The sequence below is a fragment of the Martes martes genome (genome assembly GCF_963455335.1).
Source record: "Martes martes genome assembly, chromosome: 3".
Classification (NCBI taxonomy): domain Eukaryota; kingdom Metazoa; phylum Chordata; class Mammalia; order Carnivora; family Mustelidae; genus Martes; species Martes martes.
In genome coordinates, this window is record NC_137890.1 from 140,087,890 (window position 1) to 140,112,957 (window position 25,068).

Genomic DNA, 25,068 nt, shown 5'->3' on the forward strand with positions numbered 1-25,068 from the left:
TAATATTTATATTTATGTTTCAACATTTTTCTAAAATACTTTTAAAAAAACCTGGTTTACTTTTTTAAGCTTAACATTTTTAGAGGCTGGAGAGAACTTTTATTGTATTTTTAAGGGCTTTATTGTCAAGTATACATATGCTCAGATGTTTATTGCATATTCATTCATTTTCCTAAGGCATCACATTAGCTATCTCTGATATGCAGCTCTTTGCTTGTTTTTTTTTTCTTAATCAGAACTTTATTGCCCTAACTGAATATTTTACAACAAAATATTAACATATTTCTGTAGTAACCTTCTGTTTAGTATTGAGTACTTTACAATCAAGGAGGTTAACATTGGCATTGGATAAAAATGATTTTTAATTTGAAAATGCTGACTCTCGCTGTACATTTTTAGGGTAACATTAAGAGAGTATGTAATTGCAAGTGTTCTAAATTCAAGAATTTCAGTAAGAGAGGTAGTATCCAATATTATCTGATATAATATAAGGTAAAGACTAAGAAGTAGTCATTTGAGATATTCATAAGTGACTGATAGTAAAAACCCTTAATTTGTAATAATATCAGGGCTGTGAGGCCTTCTCCAGCCCCTTGAGCCAAGAGAAGAGGGTAGATTTCAACACTGTTTCCCATTGAGGGGACTGTGGAGAGAGTAGGTCAAGCGTTGACCATGGGGCAGAAATAAACTGAGGCCAGGAAAGGGCTGAGATGTTCAGAGGAAATGGAGGTTAAGGGACTAGTCAGAAGTAGATAAGCTGATAAATTGAGATGATAAAGTAATAGCTAAAAGAGTAGAATATTGTGGCTGGGCAGGGGGAGGATTTTTTTTTTTTTTTTAAGATTTTATTTATTTATTTGACAGACAGAGATCACAAGTAGGCAGAGAGGCAGGCAGAGAGAGAGGAGAAAGCAGGCTCTCCACGGAGCAGAGAGCCCGATGCGGGGCTCGATCCCAGGACCCCGGGATCATGACCTGAGCCGAAGGCAGAGGCCTTAACCCACTGAGCCACCCAGGCGCCCCAAGGGGGAGGATACTATAGATTGTTTCAGAGCTGAAGCTGTAATGAATTTTTGTGTATTATATGATATACATTTTTTATAGTTTTGCCCCAGAAATTTTCAGAACTCAGGAGGATTGCTATTTTTCCCAAGTTATAATCCACAGAAGTGTTCAAATCTTCTAACTGCTCTCCCATCTTCCTGGCCATCATCAATTCTCTTGAAGTCTATGCATCTTCGGTTTAATCTTATCAAAGCATTGCTCTGATTCTTTCACTTTTTTACTTGAAGATGTTTAGTGACTTCCCATTTCCTCCAAGATCAAATCTAGATATTCTAACGTGGTATTCAAGCTCCTCCTCAATTTTGCTGTAACATATTTCCCAGCTGAGTATTCTATTGTTCAAGAATCCTACATTTTTTTTTTTTAAAGATTTTTATTTATTTATTTGACAGAGAGAGATCACAAGTAGGCAGAGAGGCAGGCAGATAGAGAGAGGAGGAAGCAGGCTCCCTGCGGAGCAGAGAGCCCGATGCGGGACTCGATCCCAGGACCCTGAGATCATGACCCGAGCCGAAGGCAGAGGCTTAACCCACTGAGCCACCCAGGCGCCCAAGAATCCTACATTCTACCCAACATGGACTACATACTCCACATAAAAAATTCATCTTGGTTCCATACTTACCTTCATGTCATTGCCTTTCCCTAGAATATTCCTTTCTTTTTTTTTTTTTTTTTAAGATTTTATTTTTAAGTAATCTCTACACCCAACATGGGGATCAAACTCACAACCCCAAGATCAAGAGGTAAATGCTCTACCAGCTTAGCTAATTAGGCTCCTTTCTGTAGAATATCGTTTTTCTATTTTAGGCTTTTAGTTTTTTCTGATGAACTCAGAACTCTCCTCTAATACCCTGTCAACATGTAATCATTCTTTGAGGCCTTCCCTAAGCATCCTAATGGAAAGTGATCCTCTTTCCCTAGTAGTTTGTTAATGCTTAATTTTTATTATTCCTATGTTACTGGTAACATATATTTTCTTATATTTTATGTGTTTTAATATTTATTTTTCACTGTGCTAAGCAAATGAGCATTCAACCAATGTTTGCTGGTAATCATAAATACCCCAGAAAGAGCTCAATTAATTAGCATCTTTAGTTTTTCTATATAAAAATTGAAATAAGGATATTAATGCATGAATATCCAAAAGGTGAACCATGGGAAGCAAGGTGGATGGGAAAGAATGTATGTTTTAGAACTATAGAGAGCTTGGGGCTTCTGGGTGTCTCAGTCGGTTAAGCATCTGTCTCTTGATTTTAGTTCTGGTCATGATCTCAGGGTCCAGCCCCTTGTTGGGCTCCATGCTCAGCAGGGAGTCAGCTCAAGATTCTGTCTCTCTACCTCTACCCTTCCCCTCCTCACTCTTTCTCTAAAACAAATAAATAAACCTTTTAAAATTTTTATTTTTTGTTATTTTTTAAAGATTTTATTTATTTATTTGACAGACAGGGAAAGAGAGAGAGAGAGAGACAGCAGGGGGAGATGCAGGGGTAGGGGGAGATGCAGGCTCCCTGCTGAGCAGAGAACCCAATGTGGGGCTGGATCCCAGGACCCTGGGATCAGGACCTGAGCTGAAGGCAGATACTTAACCACCTGAGCCACCGAGGTGTTCCCTGCCCACCCCCACGCCATTATTTTAAAAAGAACTAGAAAGAGTTCAAGTATTGATGCCACTTATACCAGGTATAAGTATATAACTTTATATATGGCTCCTTCACACGTACATGAAGGGGGATGAAATCAGGTGTAAATGTCAGGGATATACCCCAAACATCCAAATTTACCTTACTCACACATTGTGGCCCTTTTGTCTAGAAGTTTCAGTAAATAAATTTCTACTTTCTACATTACGTATATATATATATTTAAGATTTTTATTTATTTATTTGACAGACAGAGATCACAAGTAGGCAGAGAGGCAGGCAGAGAGAGTGGGGGAAGCAGGCTCCTTGCTGAGCAGAGAGCCCAATGCAGGGCTCGATCCCAGGACCCTGGGATCATGACCTGAGCTGAAGACAGAGGCTTAACCCACTGAGCCACCCAGGCACCCCTACATTACATATATTTATGATAACTTAATCAACTTATGAATTCCAGCAAAGAGGCTGATTAGGTCTTTTGATACAATGTGCTTTTATTTAGGGAAAGAGTCAGACCTCAGTAGAATATTAAGATCCTAAAAGGCTAGAATGAACTTTAGAATGGTTCAGATTGTGCTACATTCCCCTTATACAACAGATGAGAAAATCAAGGTCCAGAGAGTTTAAAGGGAGGTAAATATGTGTTAAGAACATGAACTGAGGTCAGAAAAACTTTTAAGGGTTGTGATCTTGAGTCCATTACATAGTCTAAGATCCATTTTTTTCCTCTCTAAAGCAGAGAGATAATATTTATATCTCTAGGAGTGCTGTGAATGTTAAATGACATCATGCTTATAAAGCACAGCACAGAGGCTGATACGTACTAAATTCTTTTGACCACTCATCGTAGTCATATCATCACTTGTAAAGTTACTTTTCTCAAGTCACATAGGGTGAGATCTTAACCTAATCTGATTTTGCTTTATTCCACCATAATTTTTAGTATGCTTTTGTGATCGCATCTACTTGATTAAAAATCTCTAAACAGCATTGGGGTGTCTGGGTGGCTCAGTCAAATTATCTGCCTTTGGCTTAGGCCATGATCCCTGGGTCCTGGGATTGGGTCCTGGGGTCAAGTCCCATGTCAGGCTCCCTGCTTAGTGGGTTGCTTTGCTCTCCCTCTCTATCTTCCTCTCCCCCTGCTTGTGCTTTCTTGCTTGTTCTTTCTCTCAAATAAATAAAACCTTTAGGAAATTAAATAAATTAATTAAGTAAATAAAAATCTCTAAATAGCATTTATAGGAAGTATTATAAAATAACTCATAGATTTTTTCTTCTCAAATCTTTCCAGATTCTTTGTCTTCTCTGAGAATATTTAAGCAGTTTCACTTACATGCAGTTTATTAGTGTGTAATTTCATTACTATACTAGCTATACTTTTAAATATTATGATTTAACTTTTTATTATATATTTTAATAATGTTACAGAGCAAGTTTTAAAATAAAATGGCCTTTTCTCATTTTGTTTTGCTTTATTCTGTTTTTGTTTTTAAAAGAGAGAGAGAGAGAGCACTTACATATGTGCACAAGCAGGGGTATGGGCAGAGGGACAGGGAGAGAGAATCTTAAGCAGGCTCCATGCCCAGTGTGGAGCCTGATGGGGGCCAATCTTACAACCCTATGACCTGAGCTGAAATCAAGAATTGGATGCTTAATGACCAAGCCACCCAGGTGCCCCAAGCCTTTTCTGGTTTTATTAATATTCCTTTTATCCTTTGTGATTTTATTGTAAATATTACTTATATTTTATAGGGACTCATCTCTACCGACAGAAATATTTCTTTTAAAAATTCAAATTTAGGGTTCCCTGAGTGGCTCAGTCAGTAGAGTGTGCAACTTTTGATCTTGGGGTCTTGAGTTCAATCGCCACGTTGGACACAGAGGTCACTTAAAAGCAAATAAATAAAGTTTTGTTTGTTAGTTTGTTTGTTTTAAAGACAGAGAAGGGGCGCCTGGGTGGCTCAGTGGGTTAAAACCTCTGCCATCAGCTCAGATCATGATCTCAGGGTCCTGGGATTGAGCCCTGCATCTGGTTCCCTGCTCCATGGGGAGCCTGCTTCTCCCTTTCCCTCTGCCTCTCCCCCTGCTTGTGCTCTCTCACTCTATCATTCTCTCTGGATCAAATAAATAAATAAATAAATAAATCTTTAAAGCGATTAAGAATTGAAATTTAGAAGGAATTATTAGACAATTTTACAATGTACACAGTACTAGAAATATTGGAAGTAGATAGCAAATTTAAAATGTTGGCTGCCTACCACAGATAAGATGTAACCAAGTGTCATAGTGACTGATGGTTGTCCCTTAATGTTGATTTTTCCCATCTACTAATTCTTTCCTAGCATATTAATACCTGAAGTAAAAATATTTCCCAGCTTCCCTTGCATCTAGATGTGATCATGGGACTAAGGTCTGGCTAGAGATAAATAAGTAGAAGTACTATATACAACTTAAGGGAAAGGTTGCATTCCCTCTTTCTCCCCACTTCTTCCTTACTGGCTGAAATGTGGACATGGTAACTGGAAATGAGTGGAAACCCCAAACCAAGAATGGGCAAGAAATAAAAGAGAAAGTCTCTAATATCTTCAAGATGTTACCTTGTCCATATCCGCACTGGTGCCTCCATCTGGACTTCCTTGATATGACAGAGATAAACTTATTTTTTTTTTTCCAGAAACAAACATATTTATTGATTTAAATACTCTCTATAGGAGTATAACTCAAAAGAAGCATTTATTGTTTTATGCATCTTTTACAATATCTATGATGTATCACTAACACAAATAATGGGTTCGTTGAATGAAATGGATGCAATAGTGTGTGAATTTAATAACCAATTTTATTATTTCTGCTTTGCCAGTTTGTTCTTTTTACACTTCTGCATGAAACAAAAACAAAAACAAAGAAAACCAAGCCCCTTAGTTTTGTCAGTTATTTACAATGATTACATAAATGTTCTATTTGTTTAGTTTTTTTTTCATTTTTCTTTTTTTTTAATAATTTTTAAATTTTTTTTATAAACATACAATGTATTATTAGCCCCAGGGGCACAGGTCTGTGAATCACCAGGTTTACAGACTTCACAGCACTCACCATAACACATACCCTCCCAAATGTCTGTAACCCCCCCACCCCCTCTCTACCCCCCTCCCCCTGGCAACCCTTAGTTTGCTTTGTGAGATTAAGAGTCTCTTATGGTTTGTCTCCCTCCCGATCACATCTTGTTTCATTTATTCTTTTCCTACCCCCCAAAGTCCCCACATTGCATCTCTACTTCCTCATATCAGGGAGGTCATATGATAGTTGTCTTTCTCTGATTGACTTATTTCGCTAAGCATAATACCCTCTAGTTCCATCCACATCGTCACAAATAGCAAGATTTCATTTCTTTTGATGGCTGCATAGTATTCTATTGTATATATATATATACCGCATCTTCTTTATCCATTCATCTGTTGATGGACATCTAGATTCTTTCCATAGCTTGGCTATTTTGGACATTGCTGCTATAAACATTTGGGTGCATGTGCCCCTTCGGATCACTATGTTTGTATCTTTAGGGTAAATACCCAGTAGTGTAATTGCTGGATTGTAGGGTAGCTCTATTTTCAACTTTTTGAGGAATGTCCATACTATTTTCCAGAGTGGCTGCACCAGCTTGCATTCCCACCAACAGTGTAGGAGGGTTCCCCTTTCTCCGCATCCTCGCCAGCATCTGTCATTTCCTGACTTGTTAATTTTAGCCATTCTGACTGGTGTGAGGTGATATCTCATTGTGGTTTTGATTTGTATTTCCCTGATGCCGAGTGATGTGGAGCATTTTTTCATGTGTCTGTTGGCCATCTGGATGTCTTCTTTGAAGAAATGTCTGTTCATGTCCTCTGCCCATTTCTTGATTGGATTATTTTTCTTTGGGTGTTGAGTTTGCTAAGTTCTTTATAGATTTTGGACACTAGCCCTTTATCTGATACGTCATTTGCAAATATCTTCTTCCATTCTGTCAGTTGTCTTTTGGTTTTGTTAACTGTTTCCTTTGCTGTGCAAAAGCTTTTGATCTTGATGAAGTCCCGATAGTTCATTTTTGGCCTTGCTTCCCTTGCCTTTGGCGATGTTTCTAGGAAAAAGTTGCTGTGGCTGAGCCTGAAGAGGTTGCTGCCTGTGTTCTCCTCAAGGATTTTGATGGATTCCTTTCTCACATTGAGGTCCTTCATCCATTTTGAGACTATTTACATGTGTGGTGTAAGGAAATGGTCCAATTTCATTTTTCTGCATGTGTCTGTCCAATTTTCCCAACACCATTTGTTGAAGAGGCTGTCTTTTATTCATTGGACATTCTTGTTTTGTCGAAGATTAGTTGACCATAGAGTTGAGGGTCTATTTCTGGGCTCTCTATTCTGTTCCGTTGATCTTTGTGTCTGTTTTTGTGGCAGTACCATACTGTCTTGATGATGACAGCTTTGTAATAGAGCTTGAAGTCTGGAATTGTGATGCTATGGCTTTCTTTTTCTTTTTTAAAGATTTTATTTGTTTGACAGACAGAGATCACAAGTAAGCAGAGAGGCAGGCAGAGAGAGAGAGGGGAGGAAGCAGGCTCCCTGCGGAGCAGAGAGCCCAGCTCGGGGCTCGATCCCAGAACCCTGAGATCATGACCTGAGCCGAAGGCAGAGGCTTTAACCCACAGAGCCACCCAGACCCCCATCTTTTTCAATATTCCTTTGGCTATTCGAGGTCTTTTCTGGTTCCATAAAAGCTTTAGGATTATTTGTTCCATTTCTTTGAAAAAAATGGATGGGATTTTGATAGGGATTGCATTAAATGTGTAGATTGCTTTAGGTAGCATAGACATTTTCACAAGAGATAAATTAATTTTTTTGTAAGCCACTGGTTTCAGGTTTTCTGTCTCTTGTGCCTAAAACTAATCCTGACACACCAAAATAATTTGACAAATTATATGCCATTGTTAAAATGTCTTTGGTTTGTTTATATTTCATTTACTTTTACTGAACTCTGCTGTAACTTTCATAGATTGGATTTTAGGAGAAAAACAGGAAAGGGAATGATTCACTGTGTCTAGGGAAGGAGACTAAATAAACCTTAACAGAGAAGGATGACATCTGGGCTAGATTTTTGAAGTATGAATCGGAAGAAAACACTAATTCCAAAAGATACGTGCACCCCTTTGTTAATGCAGCATTATTAACAATAGCCAAGATATGGAAGCAACCTAAGTGTCCATTGATAGATGAATGGTAAGGAAGATGTGGTAAATGTGTGTGTGTGTGTGTCTGTGTGTGTGTATGTACACAAATTAGAGAAATCAGCCATTTCCAAAAGGAGTAAATACACACACACACACACACACACACACACACACACACACGAATATTATGCCACTATAAAAAGGATGTAATCATGCCATTTGTGACAACATAGATAGACCTAGAGGGTATTATTCTAAATGAAATAAGTCAGATTGAGAAAGACAAATACCATATGATTTCACTCATGTTTAAAACACTTATGTGAAAAAACAAAACAAATGAATAAACAAAGAAAAAGCTATGTCATACCTATAAATACAGAGAACAAACTGATGGTTGCCAGAGGGGAGAGAGGTGGAGGGATGGGAAAAATGTGTGAAGTGGAGTGGGAGCCATAGGCTTCCAGTTATGGAATGAATAAGTCACAGGAATGAAAGGCACAGCATAAGAAATATAGACAATGATGTTATAATAGTGTTGATGGTGACAGATGGTAGCTATACTATGTTGTACACCTGAAACTAATGTAATATTTTGTGTCAACTATGCTCAAATAAAAATAGTTTTGTTTGTTTTTTAAAGGAAGAGAATCCAGAAAGAGGAAATAGGCATATAGATTTGGAAAGAACGTATGTTCCAGGACATGAAAATATTTTGGTCCAGTGCTGTTGAAATATAAAATTTGAGGAAATAAATGAGCCTAAGGTTTAGATCTTGTAGGAGTTTACTTACCAAGAAGTTTGGTAAGTACCCTAACAAAGGTACCTAGCAAAGAGTTCTTTAATATTATACATAAATTTAATTTAATAATGTATATATATTTTTCTTTATTTTTATTCTTATTTTTTCATGGTCTTCCATTTAATATTTTAAAAATAAATGTATTTTCTATAAGTGTTGAGAAAGGAAGAATAAAACTAATATTTCTTTATTCATTTTTTTAAAAATGGTAGGTGCTTTCTATTTGAGCCTTTATTATTACAGTTTACAGATGACTAAACTGAGACTCAAAAAAGTTAAAGTATCTTTCCCAGTGTATTCTACTGATAGATAAGTCATTATTTGCAAAGTAGAGAAATCAGCCATTTCCGGAAGAAGTCTGCCATGTATTCACTGACTTTTTTTTTTCTACTTTTTTTTAATACCAAAAGCAGATGTGTATATTTGGATAAAAGACACCCCCCCCACCCCGAGGTGCCTGGGTGGCTCAGTGGGTTAAGCCTCTGCCTTCAGCTCAGGTCATGGTCTCAGGGTCCTGGGATGGAGCCCCGCATTGGGCTCTCTGCTCAGCGGGGAGTCGACTTCCCCCTCTCTCTTCCTGCCTCTCTGCCTATTTGTGATCTCTCTCTCTGTCAAATAAATAAATAAAATCTTTAAAAAAAGACTCCCCCCACCCCGCCAAAGCTTCTCCAGCAAAAGTTGCACCATTATACCATTAATGGAGCTAAAAGCATGCATGGTGTTCTCAGTGAGAGACTGCAGATGTAAATGATACTGTGCTGCAGAGACCCAACTAAACTTCTTTGAACAATTGGAAGTATACAATGTAACAGGCTCATTTGGTTTCAAAATCAGTTCTTACCTAAAAATTCTAAATGAGCTACTGTTTAATAAATATGCTTGAGAAAAGAAAAAGGCAGTAATATTAACATAGTCTAGGAATAATTATAGAAGCATGAGAGAATAGAAAAGAAAGTTTTCTACTTTGGTGGTTTTTGCTTTTGTTTCATTTTGGGGTTTTGTTGGTTTTTTTCTGTAATTAGTAGTGAGTCTAGTACAGCACAGAGTCTGCTGGGGAGTCTCTCCATTTGTTTCCCTCTCCTCACGTGCTCTCACTCTCAAATAAATAAAAAAAATTTTTAAGTTTAATACAAATATTCCTGATGCTGTCCTTATGTGAATGCATTTTTTTCAAGTGCATTTTATTTTTTTTTTTTTTAAGATTTTATTTATTTATTTGACAAACAGATCACAAGTAGGCAGAGAGGCAGGCAGAGAGAGAAGGGAGGAAGCAGGCTTCCTGCTGAGCAGAGAGCCCGATGCGGGGCTCGATCCCAGGATGCTGGGATCATGACCTGAGCCGAAGGCAGCGGCCCCAACCCACTGAGCCACCCAGGGGCCCCTCAAGTGCATTTTAAAAGCATTACATCAGTAGCTATATTTCCATCATAATATAAGATAGTGCAAGTAAACTTTTCCACATGCAAATTGTACCATCTATTTATTTATAATTTTATTCTCCAATTTGCTTTCATCTCAGGAAAAACTATTTAACTTTTATTCACAAAATTCATGTTTTTTGTCTCTTTATTGCCTCATTACTGAATACTTCAGGGTTTGTTTGTTTTTTTAATTCTAGTCCTTTCATCAAAGTTCATAATTCCATAACTCAGTCTATATCAACCTTCGTCTCATCTCTGAAACAGTTTTTGCTGATTGCAGTTGTATTTTATTTGCTCCTTGACTAGCATTTGGAAGTCTGCATTGGTGTTCTAGAAACAGTGAGAGAAGAGAATGATGTTCAACAAAATTAAATTTCAAGTCACTTTAATTCAGAAAATATTTACCTTGTCCTTTCATATTTTTAGTGTTGAGCTTATAGAAAGGAAACTTTAGAAAACTTTCACACTTGACAGTAAACTCAAATGTCACAGTTCCCCTCAAATGTTACCTCTTCCATAAAACCTCTGGATCCCCCTTGCAGCTGGAATTAATATCACCATCATTTCTACCTTTCAAGTATTTGTTATTTCTGTCATAGCAGTGTTCTCCAACACTACCTTGGACCTGAGTACATTCTCTGTTGAGAGAGGTTTTGCTACAATAATTTATAAGCATATTCTTTTATCACCTGGAATGCTTACCTTATAACCAATTACTGCCATGAACTTTCAGGACTATGATTGTATTTAATTATGTCAGTCTAATAAGAAAAGAACAAAAATAGATTTGACATGTCCAAGTAGTTAATTTGTACCAAGTGAAGGCCAGATGACATCAGAGTGAACTAAATTAAAGCTGTGTAGTAGTTTGAGTGGAAAGAAATGGTGGCAATATTAAATTGTCCAGGGAACACTAGATTATAAGATAGGCATACCAAACTCAAATGTAACTGGAAAATAATGGGGAAGTAGGAAGCTTTCATTTTAGCAAAAACGTCATATGGTACCAGTTTGAAATCTGTTAGTTTTGTGGCTTTTTGTGGGGCAGGGAGAGATGGGGACAGCATGTGCAGGTGGGATGGGGGTACAGGCAGAGGGAAAGAGAGAGAGAGAATCTTAAGTAGGCTCCATGCCCAGTGTGGAGCCTGACTGGGTGCTAAGTCTCACAACCCTAAGATCATGACATGAGCCAAAATCAAGAGTTGAATGCTTAACCAACTGGGCCACCCAGGCACTCCTAGTTTTGTAGCTTTTATGTGCAAACTTTGTAAATATGTTTTGGTAGTATGTTGAATTAGATCTAATAGCAGGAAGAGTTTATCCTTATCCATAGTTTTACTTTTTCTATGTATTTCAGTAATATAATAATTTAATTAATTTCAGTCTACCCATGTGTTCACAAGACATTTTTTCTCCATTTGTAAGGGTCTATACATAAGTTTCAGAAACATTCTTATAAAGCTCTTATCTGCCTTATGAGATGAGTTGTGTGTTTGGCTACTTCACCTGTTAGACTATAAAGTCTTTACCATCTAGTAAAGGCATAGATTATATTTTATTCATTCTTACAGTTCTCTTAGAGTCTGTTTGAATGCTTTGTATCCAATAGTGGCACAGCAGAAATTTATTCAATAAACTGTCATGTGCTGGTGTGTCTTAGTGTGATAATGAACAGAATGGGTAAATACATAGAAAACATAAAGAGAATATACACTTTAACAATTTGAAATTCATATAGGTTAGGAAATTCTTTTTAAATTAAATATCCCCTAGGATTTTGACCACCTACCATATTGTATGAATTTCTTGAAATTGGTAAAGGATCTATAGGTTCGTAGGGGGAAAATGAAAGATTACATGGCAGGCTAGAACTGAATATGGAGATGTAACTGGAGGGCTTTAGGGAGCAAGATGGTGCATTGTTGCAAAAATGTAGTTTTATTTTTATATAGTTAGGGCAGCTTGAGAGCATTGGTTTCTCAAGAAAAAGGAGACACTGAAAAGAAAAGTTAAAATAAAATTAAAAAAAAAAGAATTGAATGGAAAGGAATATGGGAAGTCACTAAAGATACCGTCTCCACTTTTGGGGTACTGCCTGGAGCCACAGGGCCTAGAGAGTGTTCTCTTTAGCTTAGGTGGAATTAAAACTGGCATAATTTTAAATCCTCTAGAGTAATATTGTAAGTCCATGTCTTCTACTTTCGAATTCTGTTATAATAGATTTTTGCATGATGTTGCCACACCGTAGAGTTTAGTTATCTTACTAAATATGTTAAGAAGTTTCCTACTCAGATTGAATTACCTATTCCTAAATTTCAAAACCATTCAAAGTTAGCTTTGTCCTATATATGTAACTTTCCAACACACAGACTTTTTTCTAGTCAGAACATTCTTTTTTTTTCCCTAGAACATTCTTTTTTTAAAAGAGAGATTTATTTATTTATTTTAGGGAGAGAGAGACAGAGAAAGAAGAAAGAGAGTTCAGGGAAGGAGGGGCAGAGGGAGATGGATAGAGAATCTCAAGCAGGCTTCCCGCTCAGCACAGAGCCCGACACAGGGCTCAATCCCATGACCCTGAGATCATGATCTGAGCAGAGTCAGATGCTCAACCTACTAAGCCACCCAAAGGCCCCTAGTTAGAACATTCTTACAACCAGAACATAGAGTGATGATTCTGTATCTTTTTCCATGCATCATTTCTTTTGCTTGAAATGTTGTTACCTCTTTATCCAGTGCCAATTCATTCTAAGAGTGGTCTTGTAGTCTTCTGTGACAACTGTGACCTTCACTGAGCTCCCTTTCCTCTCAACATTTTATCTTTTTTCCTGTCCACAGTCTTTTAAATTTTAGAATCCTTGTTTACAGTTCTAGATGTGACATTGCTATCCCACAGCACTATACTTAGCATATCTAAATTTGAACACATTCTCTTCCCATTTCTCAGAAACCTTTTCCTCTTTCTATATTTCCTGTATTGGTCAATGATATCAATATCCACTCAGCCACCGAAGCCAGAAATATTGGTTATCTTTAACTTCTTCTTCAAAAGTTCTCATCTGGTCTGATATCAAATCACTGCATGCTGTGTAATAAAAGAGCCAATGTTTATGGGGTGCTTGCTGTGTGCCAGGTACTAATCTAAGAATTTGATTTGTAAATTCATTCACTCTTCCTAACAACTTTACTTATCACTCCTGTTTTATGTAAGAAAGACATGCATTTGCTAACACAAGTACACACCACCATTACGAAGCTGTCCATCCAAATGAAAACAAAAGAAAAATTATTAAACATGGTCAAGACTAGTTTAGAAGAAATAATAAGGATAGAGGGACATATTAAATGATACCAGGGGATAAAATTAGGAAGGTCCATCCTGGGAAATTCTAAAAGACAGAAGACCTATTTTCTTCAACTAAAAATGTTAATGGCATGGGGATGTGGTCAGAGCAGTTACAGATTAAAAGAGACTTAAGGGACATATCAGTCTATTCTAATGTCTATGTCATATTTGAGTCTAAACTCAAATAGTTTAAAAATATTACAAGACAAAGAAATGTGTATACTGATTCAATATTTAATATTAAGGAATTATGTTAGAAAGCATTGTAGCTATGATAGAAGTGTTGAGTTGTTTAAGGTTAAAAGCACAGGTCTATACCTAAAGGCATAAGCATCTATGTCAGAGGCTTGAGAAAAAAACTGCGTTCACCTATCACTTTTTAAAAACTTGGTCTCTGCTTAAAGGGGTGACAAAACTTTTAGTTCAGTACCATTTATTAGACATAAAATATAATTTGTGATTTTACGAATACACAATTCTATAAAAAATTCACTATTTTGTCATATTTTCTCAATATTCAGTGTTTCTTTTACAGAAGTATGGATAGTTGAAGAGAATAAAAACTAATATTTCTAGAACTTCTATAATGATATTTCTAGAACTTCTATGATGATGATGATGATAGTCAGCATTTGAGTGCTTAATTATGTGGCAGGCACCCTTTTATGAGTTTATTATTTTAACTTCTTTCATCCTTCTAACTTCAGGGCAGTATTGTTATTATCCTCATTTTATAGAGAGGAAACAAGCTATAGAGAGGTTAAACGATTTACTCAGAGTTACATTGTTATTAATAAATGAAGTTCAGAGTTAAAGCCCATTCAGTTTGACTTGTGTCTTTACTATACTACTTTTTTGTTATGGTGCTATTAATATTTATCTCATTTACTTCATTTATTTGGGAATGTCTTAATTTCTCCCTCATTTTCAACATAGAGTTTTGCCAGGTATAGAATCCTTGGTTGATAGTTGTTTTTCTTTTAGCACTTTAAACACGTCACCTCACTGCCTCTGACTTCCATGCTTTCTGATGAGAAATTGGCTATTAATTTTATTGAGGAGTCCTTGCAAATGATGAGTTGCTTCTCTCTTGGTGCTTTCAAGGTTTTATTTTTGTCTTTGTCTTTCAACTGCTTGACTGTATCTCAGTGTGATTCTCTCTGTGTTTATCCTTTTGGAATGCATTGATTTCTTTGGATGTGTGGATTCATGTTTTTTCCCAAATTTGGGAAGTTTTCAGCCATTATTTCTTCGAATATTTTTCTGCCCCTTTTTCTCTTCTCCTTTTGAGACACCCCAATACATCTGTTCACTTCTCCATACTTTTTTCTTTCTGTTCCTTAGCCTAGATAATGGGAATTGACCCATTTTCAAGTCTGTTGGTTCTTTCTGATGTATTTAATCTGCTTTGAACCCATCTAGTGACTTTTTCATTTCACTTTTTGCACCTTTTAACTCCAGCATTTTTATTTAGTTCCTCTTTATAATTTCTTTGTCTTTATTGACATTCTCATTTTGTTGATATATTATTTTCCTGGTTTCCTTTTGTTATATGTCCATGGTCTTTGTTAGCTCTTTGAGCATATTTAAGACTGGGAATTTGTTGCTAGTAGACCTGCCTTACAAGAAATGATTAAAGGAGTTCTTAATGCTGAAATGAAAAGACATAGACAGTAATGAGAGCCATATGAAGAAATAGAAAAACTCTGATAAAGATAACTACATAGGTAAATAGATAGGGAACATAGTGCTTTGAAGGAAAAAAAAATAAAAGGTCAGTGTAGCTAGAGAGTACAGAAAACAAGGATTTTGGTTTGAGATTAACAACCAATAGATAAAGGGCATTGTAGAATAAGATAAGGTGTCTCCCCACCCCTTTATCTTAAGAGCAATGAGAAATGTTTGAAGTATAAATTAAAGTTTGAATTGTCAACAACCCAATTTCAATTGAGGCTTACCGAGGTTGAGCAACTCACCTAAGGTCATACAGTGATCAAGAAGCTTACCAAGGTTGAGCAACTCACCTAAGGTCATACAGTGATCAAGAGGTAGAATTAGGATCATAATTCAGGAATGTCTTGATCTAATATCCTGACTACTACATTTCTTATAAATACAAGTTTAAGAAATAGTCAAGCAATTATAAGCTTGAAATTTCTGTGACCTAAAATTGTTCATTATTATTTCAGCTGATGATAACAAATGCCAACTATGTTTGAGGGGTGTGATTTTACTTATTCCAAGTGCAGTCATGGTCAAATTAAATTTTTTTAGCTCTGCTTGTGACTTACTGCTCCTCAGTAAACAGGTAAACCCATGATGCTCAATAGTGACCATTAGAATAAAAATATATTTGATCTCTTCCTATGATTTCTTCCACTTTCAACTCCTGTCCTCTAAGGAAGAATCAACAATGAAGGCTAATTGTGTGCCAGTTTCCAAGTATCATTTCATCTTAAACTTACTGATATTAACTGTTCCAAGTTGACATAATTAGTAATTGGTGTAACTGCGATTCAAATTCATACTTCTCTAAAGTCAATGATGTACTCCAGATTCTCCCTGAGAGGGCGCCTGGGTGGCTCAGTGGGTTAAAGCCTCTGCCTTCGGCTCAGGTCATGATCTCAGGGTCCTGGGATGGAGCCCCACATCGGGCTCTCTGCTCAGCAGGGAGCCTGCTTCCCCCTCTCTCTCTGCCTGCCTCTCTGCCTACTTGTGATCTCTCTCTCTGTCAAATAAATAAATAAAATCTTTAAAAAAAAAAAAAGATTCTCCCTGAGAAACTATTCCCTAGAAAGGAATTATGAGCCATTCATTCATTCAATCAGTATATTATATGCTTCACATTTATTCATTTATTCATCTATTTAACAAATATTTATGAAACACTGACTTATATGCTTCTACTGTCTAGCTATTGTAGACATTGTGGTCAGTATGACAGATTTCCTTCTGTTTACTTTGATCAAGTTTACTTTCTAGTAAGAGAGCAGAAGTAAATAAGTATATAAAATATTTTTTAATAGCTGATAAATCTCCTAAGGAGGGGGAAAACTAAGGAAAATATGATAGCACATATGAGGCAGGGTAGAATTGAGGGCAGTATACATATAAAAGTTGGGGAAGACCTCTGTGAGGGGCAACACTCATATTGAGAAACCATCACCAGAAGGAGCCAGCCATGTAAGGATCTGAGGAAATAGGAATCATAGTGCTGAGGCTAGGATATTGTAAACTGGGGAGTAGAGGTAGGCAGATGTCATTAAATCTGGTTAGAACTTTTTTCTAATGTGAAAAGAAGTCCCTGGAAGTTTTTATGGTTGTTAGTTTATTTTATTTTCCTTCATCTCATGTTTAATTTGAAAATGTTCCATATTCAACTTTTCTCTTGTTGGAGGCTTTTAAGGAGGAAGCCATGTCTAGTACATTGATGGTTTTAAAACAATATTATAAATTCTTTGTGATTTATATTTTTGGAGGTATTCTGTTTTCTTATTCTTAAATTATACATACCATTGCTATCAGAATTAAGAAGTTTCCATCATCTTAAAGAGAAATTCATGGATATACATTATTCCTTGACTCTAAATATTACATTGTGCCTTTTGAATTACTTAGTAATTCCAGAGATGGAAAATATACTGTTTCTAGTTTTTTTCTTTAGGATTTTAAGGTCTAGTGAAAAAACAGAAAACAGACATGCAAACCCATCATTGTAGATGTGGTTGATTCCATCATAGATATATATATATATATCATGTTTTTGGAATATGGAAAGAATGGTGTGATCGCTGAGGGATGGAAAGGCCTCATCAAAAATTTTCATTCTACCGAGATTTCCCATTATGCTTTTTGAAGCATAGTAGGGACTAGGTATCCCTATTTGAACAGTGATGCTTAATGCTACAAAAAAATCTTTAGAAAGAGTTTATGACTTCCAGCCATATAGCAATATAAATAAGTGGTACCTGATTTGGTATATATGAGAAAGTCAAATTTCTTTTCTCAGTAGAGGGTGAAAAAGCATTAAGGGTGCTCTTTCTTACTGCTGCCCTTTCCCTCTCCTGTTTTCTCTCACCCTTGATCCTCCATTTTTTAAGTGTACATGAGGTGGGAAGAAGATGAAATGTTATAAGTTTTGAAGGAAGGCGTCTTAGCAAATTTGAGGGGGGTATTTGGGAGAGGAGGTATGATTATAAAAAGGGAATTTATTTTGAGCTGGTGATAGTCTCTTCTGATGATCTTCAACTGGGACCTTAGATCTTTCCCCCCACTCAATATCCCAGCTAAATATATAATGTTTCCTATCATAATATTAAGTGGGCACTCTCAGAAATAAACATGTGAGAGTGATATGAGATTAATGGCAGTATAACTGGAATAAGCAACATGACGCTAGTGAAGAAAACTATGTGCTTTGTAAGTCTGTTGGTCAAGAATCAGAGGAAGGATTCTTAGAAAATAAAATTGTGTGAAACCTAGGCAGATGCCCAAAGAGAAAGTACCAACTTACAAGCAAATGCAGAGTACCCTCATGTCGGGATATGGAGAGAAATGAAAGCAGCACAGTATAATTTAGAACATAAGTATGCTGAGAGAATTGAAGGAACTGAAGGAGGGGGTGTTATTTCCTCCTTAGCAGCTAAGTATTCAGCCAAAAGAGTGTGGTGTTGTACAGAGTGAATATAAAAAGAAAAGGTAAAAGAAAAATACAGCAGAATGTCAAGAAAGGGTAGCCAGCCTTTATATAATAAAAAATGACCTTTAAAGCTAATTACACCAGAGTACCCCTGAAACTAGCCTCTTCCAATAGAAGATGATTTTTTAAAAAAGATTTTATTTATTTATTTGACAGAGATCACAAGTAGGCAGAGAGGCAGGCAACGGTGGGGGGTAGGTGGGCAGGCTCCCTGCTGAGCAGAGAGCCTGATGTGGGGCTCAATCCCAGGACCCTGGGATCATGACCTGAGCCGAAGGCAGAGGCTTTAACCCATTGAGCCACCCAGGCGCCCCAAAGATGATTTTTAATGTAGAAAAAAATTCCTGAGACTGAGGGAAGAAGACAGTAGGTAGCTTGAACATATATATTTAGTTTTGGCTATTTGCTGAAGGCCCACTAATTTGATAGAAAAATGCATTTTAAGAAAACAAGCAAAGAATTAGGAGAGGGATGAATAGCAACAAAATTCTGGAAGCTGGAGAGTAGACAGATGAGTAGTAACCAATTTAGAAGAACGAGAGAACTGAATAATTAGTTGACAATGAGGAGAGGTAGGAAGAAATGCAGTTTATACCTTTGAAACCCTTGAGGACTCAGGAATGATCAATTCCAGGTATCTCTGGAAGAGGCAGCAACAGTGGTGGGAGGCCATTCATAGGTACAGGTGAATCTTTAGAGGCAAAGACTGTATGAAAAATGTAAAATGTTTATTAAACATTCATTAAACATAAAAGTCCAGGGCGCCTGTGTGGCTCAGTCAGTTAAGCACTTAAATGTCTGCCTTGGACCAGGTCATGATTCCAGGGTCCTGGGATGGAGCCCCACATTGGGCTTCTGGCTCAGCAGGGAGCCTGCATCTCCCTCTGCCTGCTCCTCCCTCTGCTGTGCTTGCTCTCTCCTTCTCTCTCTGTGTCAAATAAATAAATAAAAAAGTAATAAACATAAAAAGTCTGTTTAACCAGTTGTATTCCTCAGATCTCCTGTACTTAACACAGTTGGATAACTCCTTCATTCAGTAGAATGAATAATTTTATCCTCTGGAGTGGATAAAATTGAGGGTCTTTGGACTTTACGTAAATGAAACACCTCTGTGGGCAAGGACATCAAAGGAAGATGGGGTTTGAGTGAAGACTTGTTGTGTACTGAATATTGTGATCTCCCAGTCGCCTTTGGTAACTTGGCTCTTGAAGAAAAACCTAATGATAAAAACATCAAAGAGATTCCCAAGTGAAATGGCTTAGGTGAAATCCAAGGTTAACAAGCCTCATACAAGTTGACAAAATTTCCAGTTGAGTTTTTAATCTTCCATTCTATAATATGAGTGGATATGCAAGGGTCATCAGACATTTGAGGAAAGCCTGTATTAGAAATAACAAAGACCTAAACAGATACATAGAAAAAAAAAGAATAGAGGAAACAGAGGCTCTACAAGAGGAAGAAACTTAAATAATTAGTAAGATTAATATCTTTAGAGAAGTAGGAGAAGACGATGTAATGTGTCAATGTCGCAAGATTTTGCTATAAAAAACGAGTGGGCAAAACCCAGAAAGCTCTTAGAAATTAAAATATCAAATGAAAAGCTTACTTAGAAGGATTAGAAGATAACATTGAGGCCATTTCATAAAAAACAATAAGAGGAAGTAGAAAACAGGAGGGAAATCATATAGGACCAAAACAGAAGGCATATTCTGATGATAGGAGAAAAATATGTATTTCTCTAATAATTATATATAATATACATTATTTATATATATAGAGAGAGAGAGGGAGGGAGGAAGAGATGGGGGAAGGGAGTAAGAGAAGAGAAGAAAAAAGTTGAGGGAGGATCTCTGTAATAAGTAATTACAAATTTTTTTCCCTCATACAAAAGACATTTTGCAGTTTTTAAATGTTCTTAACCCTGGTGTACCTCTCTTTTCTCATTGGAAAAGAACTTGATCAAGTCCTATTTGATTTTTTTTAAGCTTTCTTTTTATTGAGGTGAAATTCATATGACATAAAATTTACCATTTAAAAGTGAAAAATCTAGTACATTCATCATGTTGAATCCTGTCTCTATGAATTTACCTATTTTGACGATTTAATATAGCTGGAATAGCACATATATGAAAACTTCATATATGTTTCTGCCTTCATTCACTTGTTTTGGAGGTTCATCTACTTGTAACGGGTATCAGTATTTCATTCCTATTTCTATCAGAATAGTATCTCATTGTATGTGTATACCACAGTTTGTTTATCTATCCATCCATTGATGGACATTTGAGTTGTTCCAATTTTTGACATTGTGAGTCACGCTGCTATGAACATATGTGTACTTGTACTTGTTTGACTACCTTTGATTATGTACCTAGGAATGGAATTGCTGGGTTAGATGTTAATTCTATGTTTAACTGTTGGAGAAACCACCAAACTATTTTCCCCAGCGGCTGAATCATTTTGCTTTCCCACCAGCAATGTATAATATTTCCAAATTCTTCATTTCCTTTGTTAATATTTATTATTTTTATTTGTTTATTTATTTTTTTTTAGTATTATAGCTATACTAGTGGGCATGAAGTGGTACTTCATTGTTCCTATGATTTGCATTTCATACTTTGCTAATGATTTTGGGTGCCTTTTCAAGTGGTTATTGGCCATTTATATATCTTCTTTGGATGTATATTCAAATCTTTTGCTCATTTTTAAATTGGTTTGTTGTCTTTGTGTTGCTGAGTTGTAAGACTTCTTTATATATTTTGGATATTAGACCTTTACCAGATAGATGATTTGCAAATATTTTCTCCTATTCTGTAGATTGTCTTTTCACTTTCTTTCTTTCTTTTTTTTTTTTTTTTTAAGATTCTATTTATTTATTTGAGAGAGAGAGTGAGAGAGAGCATGAGAGGGGGAAGGTCAGAGGAAGAAACAGACTCCCGTGGAGCTGGGAGCCAGATGCAGGACTCAATCCCAGGACCCTGGGATCATGACCTGAACTGAAGGCAGAGGCTTTAACCTACTGAGCCACCCAGGCGTCCCGTCTTTTCACTATTTTTTTTTTTAAGATTTTATTTATTTATTTGACAGAGATCACAAGTAGGCAGGCAGAGAGAGAGAGGAAGGGAAGCAGGCTCCCCGCTGAGCAGAGAGCCCGATGCGGGGCTTGATCCCAGGACCCTGGGATCATGACCTGAGCTGAAGGCAGAGGCTTTAACCCACTGAGCCACCCGGGCGCCCTGTCTTTTCACTTTCTTAATAATACTTTTGATCCCCTAATTTTAATTCTTTGAAATCCAGTTGATCTGTTTTTTTTTTTTCTTTGTTGCTTGTGCTTTTGGTATCATATTTAAGCACCCATTGCCAAACCAAGTTCATGAAGATTTACCACTCTGTTTCTTCTAAGAGTTTTATTATTTCACTTAGTTTAGGTTGTTGATCCATTTTCTTAAGATTTTATTTTTGAGGAATCTACAACCAACATGGGGCTCAAACTTAACAACCCTGAGATCAAGACTCCTGTGCTCTACCAACTGAACCAGCCAGGCGCCCCAATCCTTTTTGAGTAAATTTCCATGTATATTGTGAGGTAGAAGTCCAACTTAGTTCTTTTGCATGTAGATATCCACTTTTCCCAGCACCATTTATTGAAGACACTCTTCTTTCTTCCACCAAATGGTCTTGGTGTTCTTATCAAAACTCAGTTGGCCGTAGATGTCTGTATTTAATTGTTGTACTATCAGTTCTGTGTCATTGGTTGTATATGTTTGCCCTCACACCAGTGCCACACTGTTTTGATTGCAGTAACGTTGTAGTAAGTTTTGAAATTGGGAAGTGTGGGTCCTCTAACTTTGTTCTTCTTTTTTAATATTATTTTGGTTATTTGGGGCCACTTGCAATTCCACATAAATTTGAGGATTAACTTTTCTATTTCTATAAAGAAAAAAAGCTGTTGGAATTCTGATAGTAACTGCATTGAATCTGTACACCATCTCAGGTAGTGTTGCCATCTTTAAAATAGTGGTTTTAAAATCCATGAGCATTGGATGTCTTTACATTTATTCAGGTCATCTTTAATTTTTTTTAGCAGTGCTTTGTTGTTTTCAGTGTGTAGATCTTTCACCTCCTTTGTTAAATTTATTCCTAGGTATTTTGTTCTTTTGGCTGCTATTGTAAATGAAATTGTTTTCTTAATTTCTTTCTTGGATTGTTCATTGTTGGTATAGAACACGGCTGATTTTGTGTGTGTGTGTGTGTGTGTGCATGCATGTGTATTCATGTGTGTATGCATGTGTATTCACCTTGTACTCTGCAGCTTTGCTGAATTTGTTTATTAGTGCTGGACAGGGTTTTTTGATCTTTGGGATCATGTCATCTACAAATAGAGATAGTTTTACTTTCCAATTTGGATGTCCCTTCCTTCCTTTCTTCCTCCCTCCCTTTCCCTCCTTCCCTCCCTTTCTCTGTCTCTTTCTTTCTTTTTTTGCCTGATTACTGTGGCTAGAACTACCAGTGGTGAAAACAGTCATTCTTGTCTTCTTCCTGATCTTAGGAGGAAGGCTTTTAGTCTTTCACCATTTAGTTTGATATTGGCTGTAGGTTTTTCAGAATTCCATTTTCATGTTGAGGAAGTTCCTCTATTTTTTTAGTTTTTGAAATTTTTTTTATCATGAAAGAGTGATGGATTTTCTCAAACTTTACTTCTGGGTCAATTGAAATATTCACGTGATTTCCCCCCCCCCGTTCATTCTACCAATGTAGTATGTTATATCAATTGATTTTCTTCCTTTTTTTCTTTTTTAAGATTTTATCTATTTATTTGACAGACAGAGATTACAAGTAGGCAAGAGAGGCAGGCAGGGAGAGAGAGGAGGAAGCAGGCTCTCTACCGAGCAGAGAGCCCAATGTGGGGCTCGATCCCAGGACCCCAGGATCATGACCTGAGCTGAAAGCAGAGGCTTTAACCCACTGAGCCACCCAGGCGCCCCTCAATTGATTTTCTTATGTTGAACTATTTATTCTTAAAATTTAAGTTCCTTCTCCAGTAAGATTTTTCTTACATTTCCAAATTGATTAAAACATCAGTTCTTTCAAAAAAAAAAAAAAAAAAAAAAAACATCAGTTCTTTCACTGTGCTACTCTCTAGAATGGAAAACCTGATTACACTTTTATTATTCCATCTAGTTGTTTTAATTTGCTTGCTTACATCATTTCTAAGATTTTTAAAATCCTAAACCTTTTTCTAATAACGTATAATCTTATGGAGCTCTTCAGGAAATATAATCTGTAGTCAGTTTTGCATAACTTTTAATAAGTTGATTTTCAGTAAAAATTTTATATATTTGATGGGTACATTAACAAATACAATATCCTCACTTGAATTTAATCTTTGATAATCTTTCAGTATATAAAGACAATTATTTTTTTCAGTTTTGCAAGGGACACAATCTTATTATATTTTTCATTATGTAAGGCATACTTTATCAACTTTCAAGTCTAGGCATCTTTATATTAAGGCATCTTTTTTAACACAAAATTTGCCATGCTAACATTTCTAATTGTACAGTTTAGTAGTGTTAAATATATTCACATTGTTGTGCAAACAGTTTCCAGAACTTTTTCATTTTGCAGAACTGAAACTCTATACCCATTAAACAAGCTTCCATTTCCCACCTCCCTCCATTCCTTGGCAACCACCATCCATTCTACTTGCTGTTTTTGTGAATTTGACTACTCCAAATACCTAATATAAGTGGAATTATCTTTTCTTTTTGCTGAATTGTCACTTTATGTCCTCATTAGCTCATTTCCCTACTAATGCACCTCGTGCTTCTGTTTTTTAACAAAAGAAATTTAAAAAGAAGTATCAGAACCATCATAGGAGCTGTATCAGTGTTCAGCTGTGTGATATAGGGATTGAATATCATGAGCACTCATCGGATTGTCACTTAACACCACACATGATATACAATTTAAGGTTCTCAGCCTATTTGTGTTTGCTTACTATGTTATGTTATTATGTTATTTTATTATTATATTATTATTTTATTTATCTTTGTTATTTTGTTACTTTATTTATTATCTTATTTGTTATTATAAAGAAATTTAAACATGCTATCACCTCATTTAAAAATACAATTTGAAACAGTTTGTGAAACTCCTTGAGAAGTTTCAACTTATAGTATTCAATTGCAAGCCCTTTGTGGACATAACTGCCTTATTCACATATGTCTGTTTACAGTATTCGAAATTAAGCCCTCAGACTTGTTTCTAGTTTCAATTTGTTGGATTAAGTGGATTTTTAATGTCTTTGTGTAGATATTTGCTTATGTGGCCAGCAAATTTGTATATGATTTTACCTACATGGTGAGCCAGTTACTTTCTATTAATTCTACCATGCTATTTATTTTATTTATTTTTTTTAAAGATTTAATTTATTGATTTGACAGACGGAGATCACAAGTAGTCAGAGGCAGGCAGAGAGAGAGGAAGGGAAGCAGGCTCCCCGCCGAGCAGAGAGCCTGGTGCGGGGCTCAGTCCCTGGACCCTGGGATCATGACCTGAGCCGAAGGCAGAGGCTTTAACCCACGGAGCCACCCAGGCGCCCCTCTACCGCGCTATTTAAAGAAGGATTAATATATAAAGACTTGGAGACCAAAGCAATTATCAAATCACTATAGCATCAGTAACTCATTTATTCCTTTGCCACAAAGATATGATCAGCATTTACTAAAGAATCTACTGGACAATTGCACTAACTCTAGGCCACTTCTTACTATGACTTTTACTTGGAGAGGTGGAAAAATAATTGATTTATTTTAGTTAAATGTTAATAATGAAAAGAGAATGTTCATATCTTTGAAGAGAGCTGGGTTTATTATTTTCTTATTTTTATTTTATTTTT

General features: G+C 36.3%; 1 protein-coding gene across 1 annotated transcript in view; it reads left to right on the forward strand.

The window, feature by feature from the left end:
* Positions 1-25,068, forward strand: part of BAZ2B (bromodomain adjacent to zinc finger domain 2B) — a 426,011-nt gene that overhangs the window by 186,951 nt on the left and 213,992 nt on the right. The gene's annotated exons all lie outside the window — the stretch shown is intronic.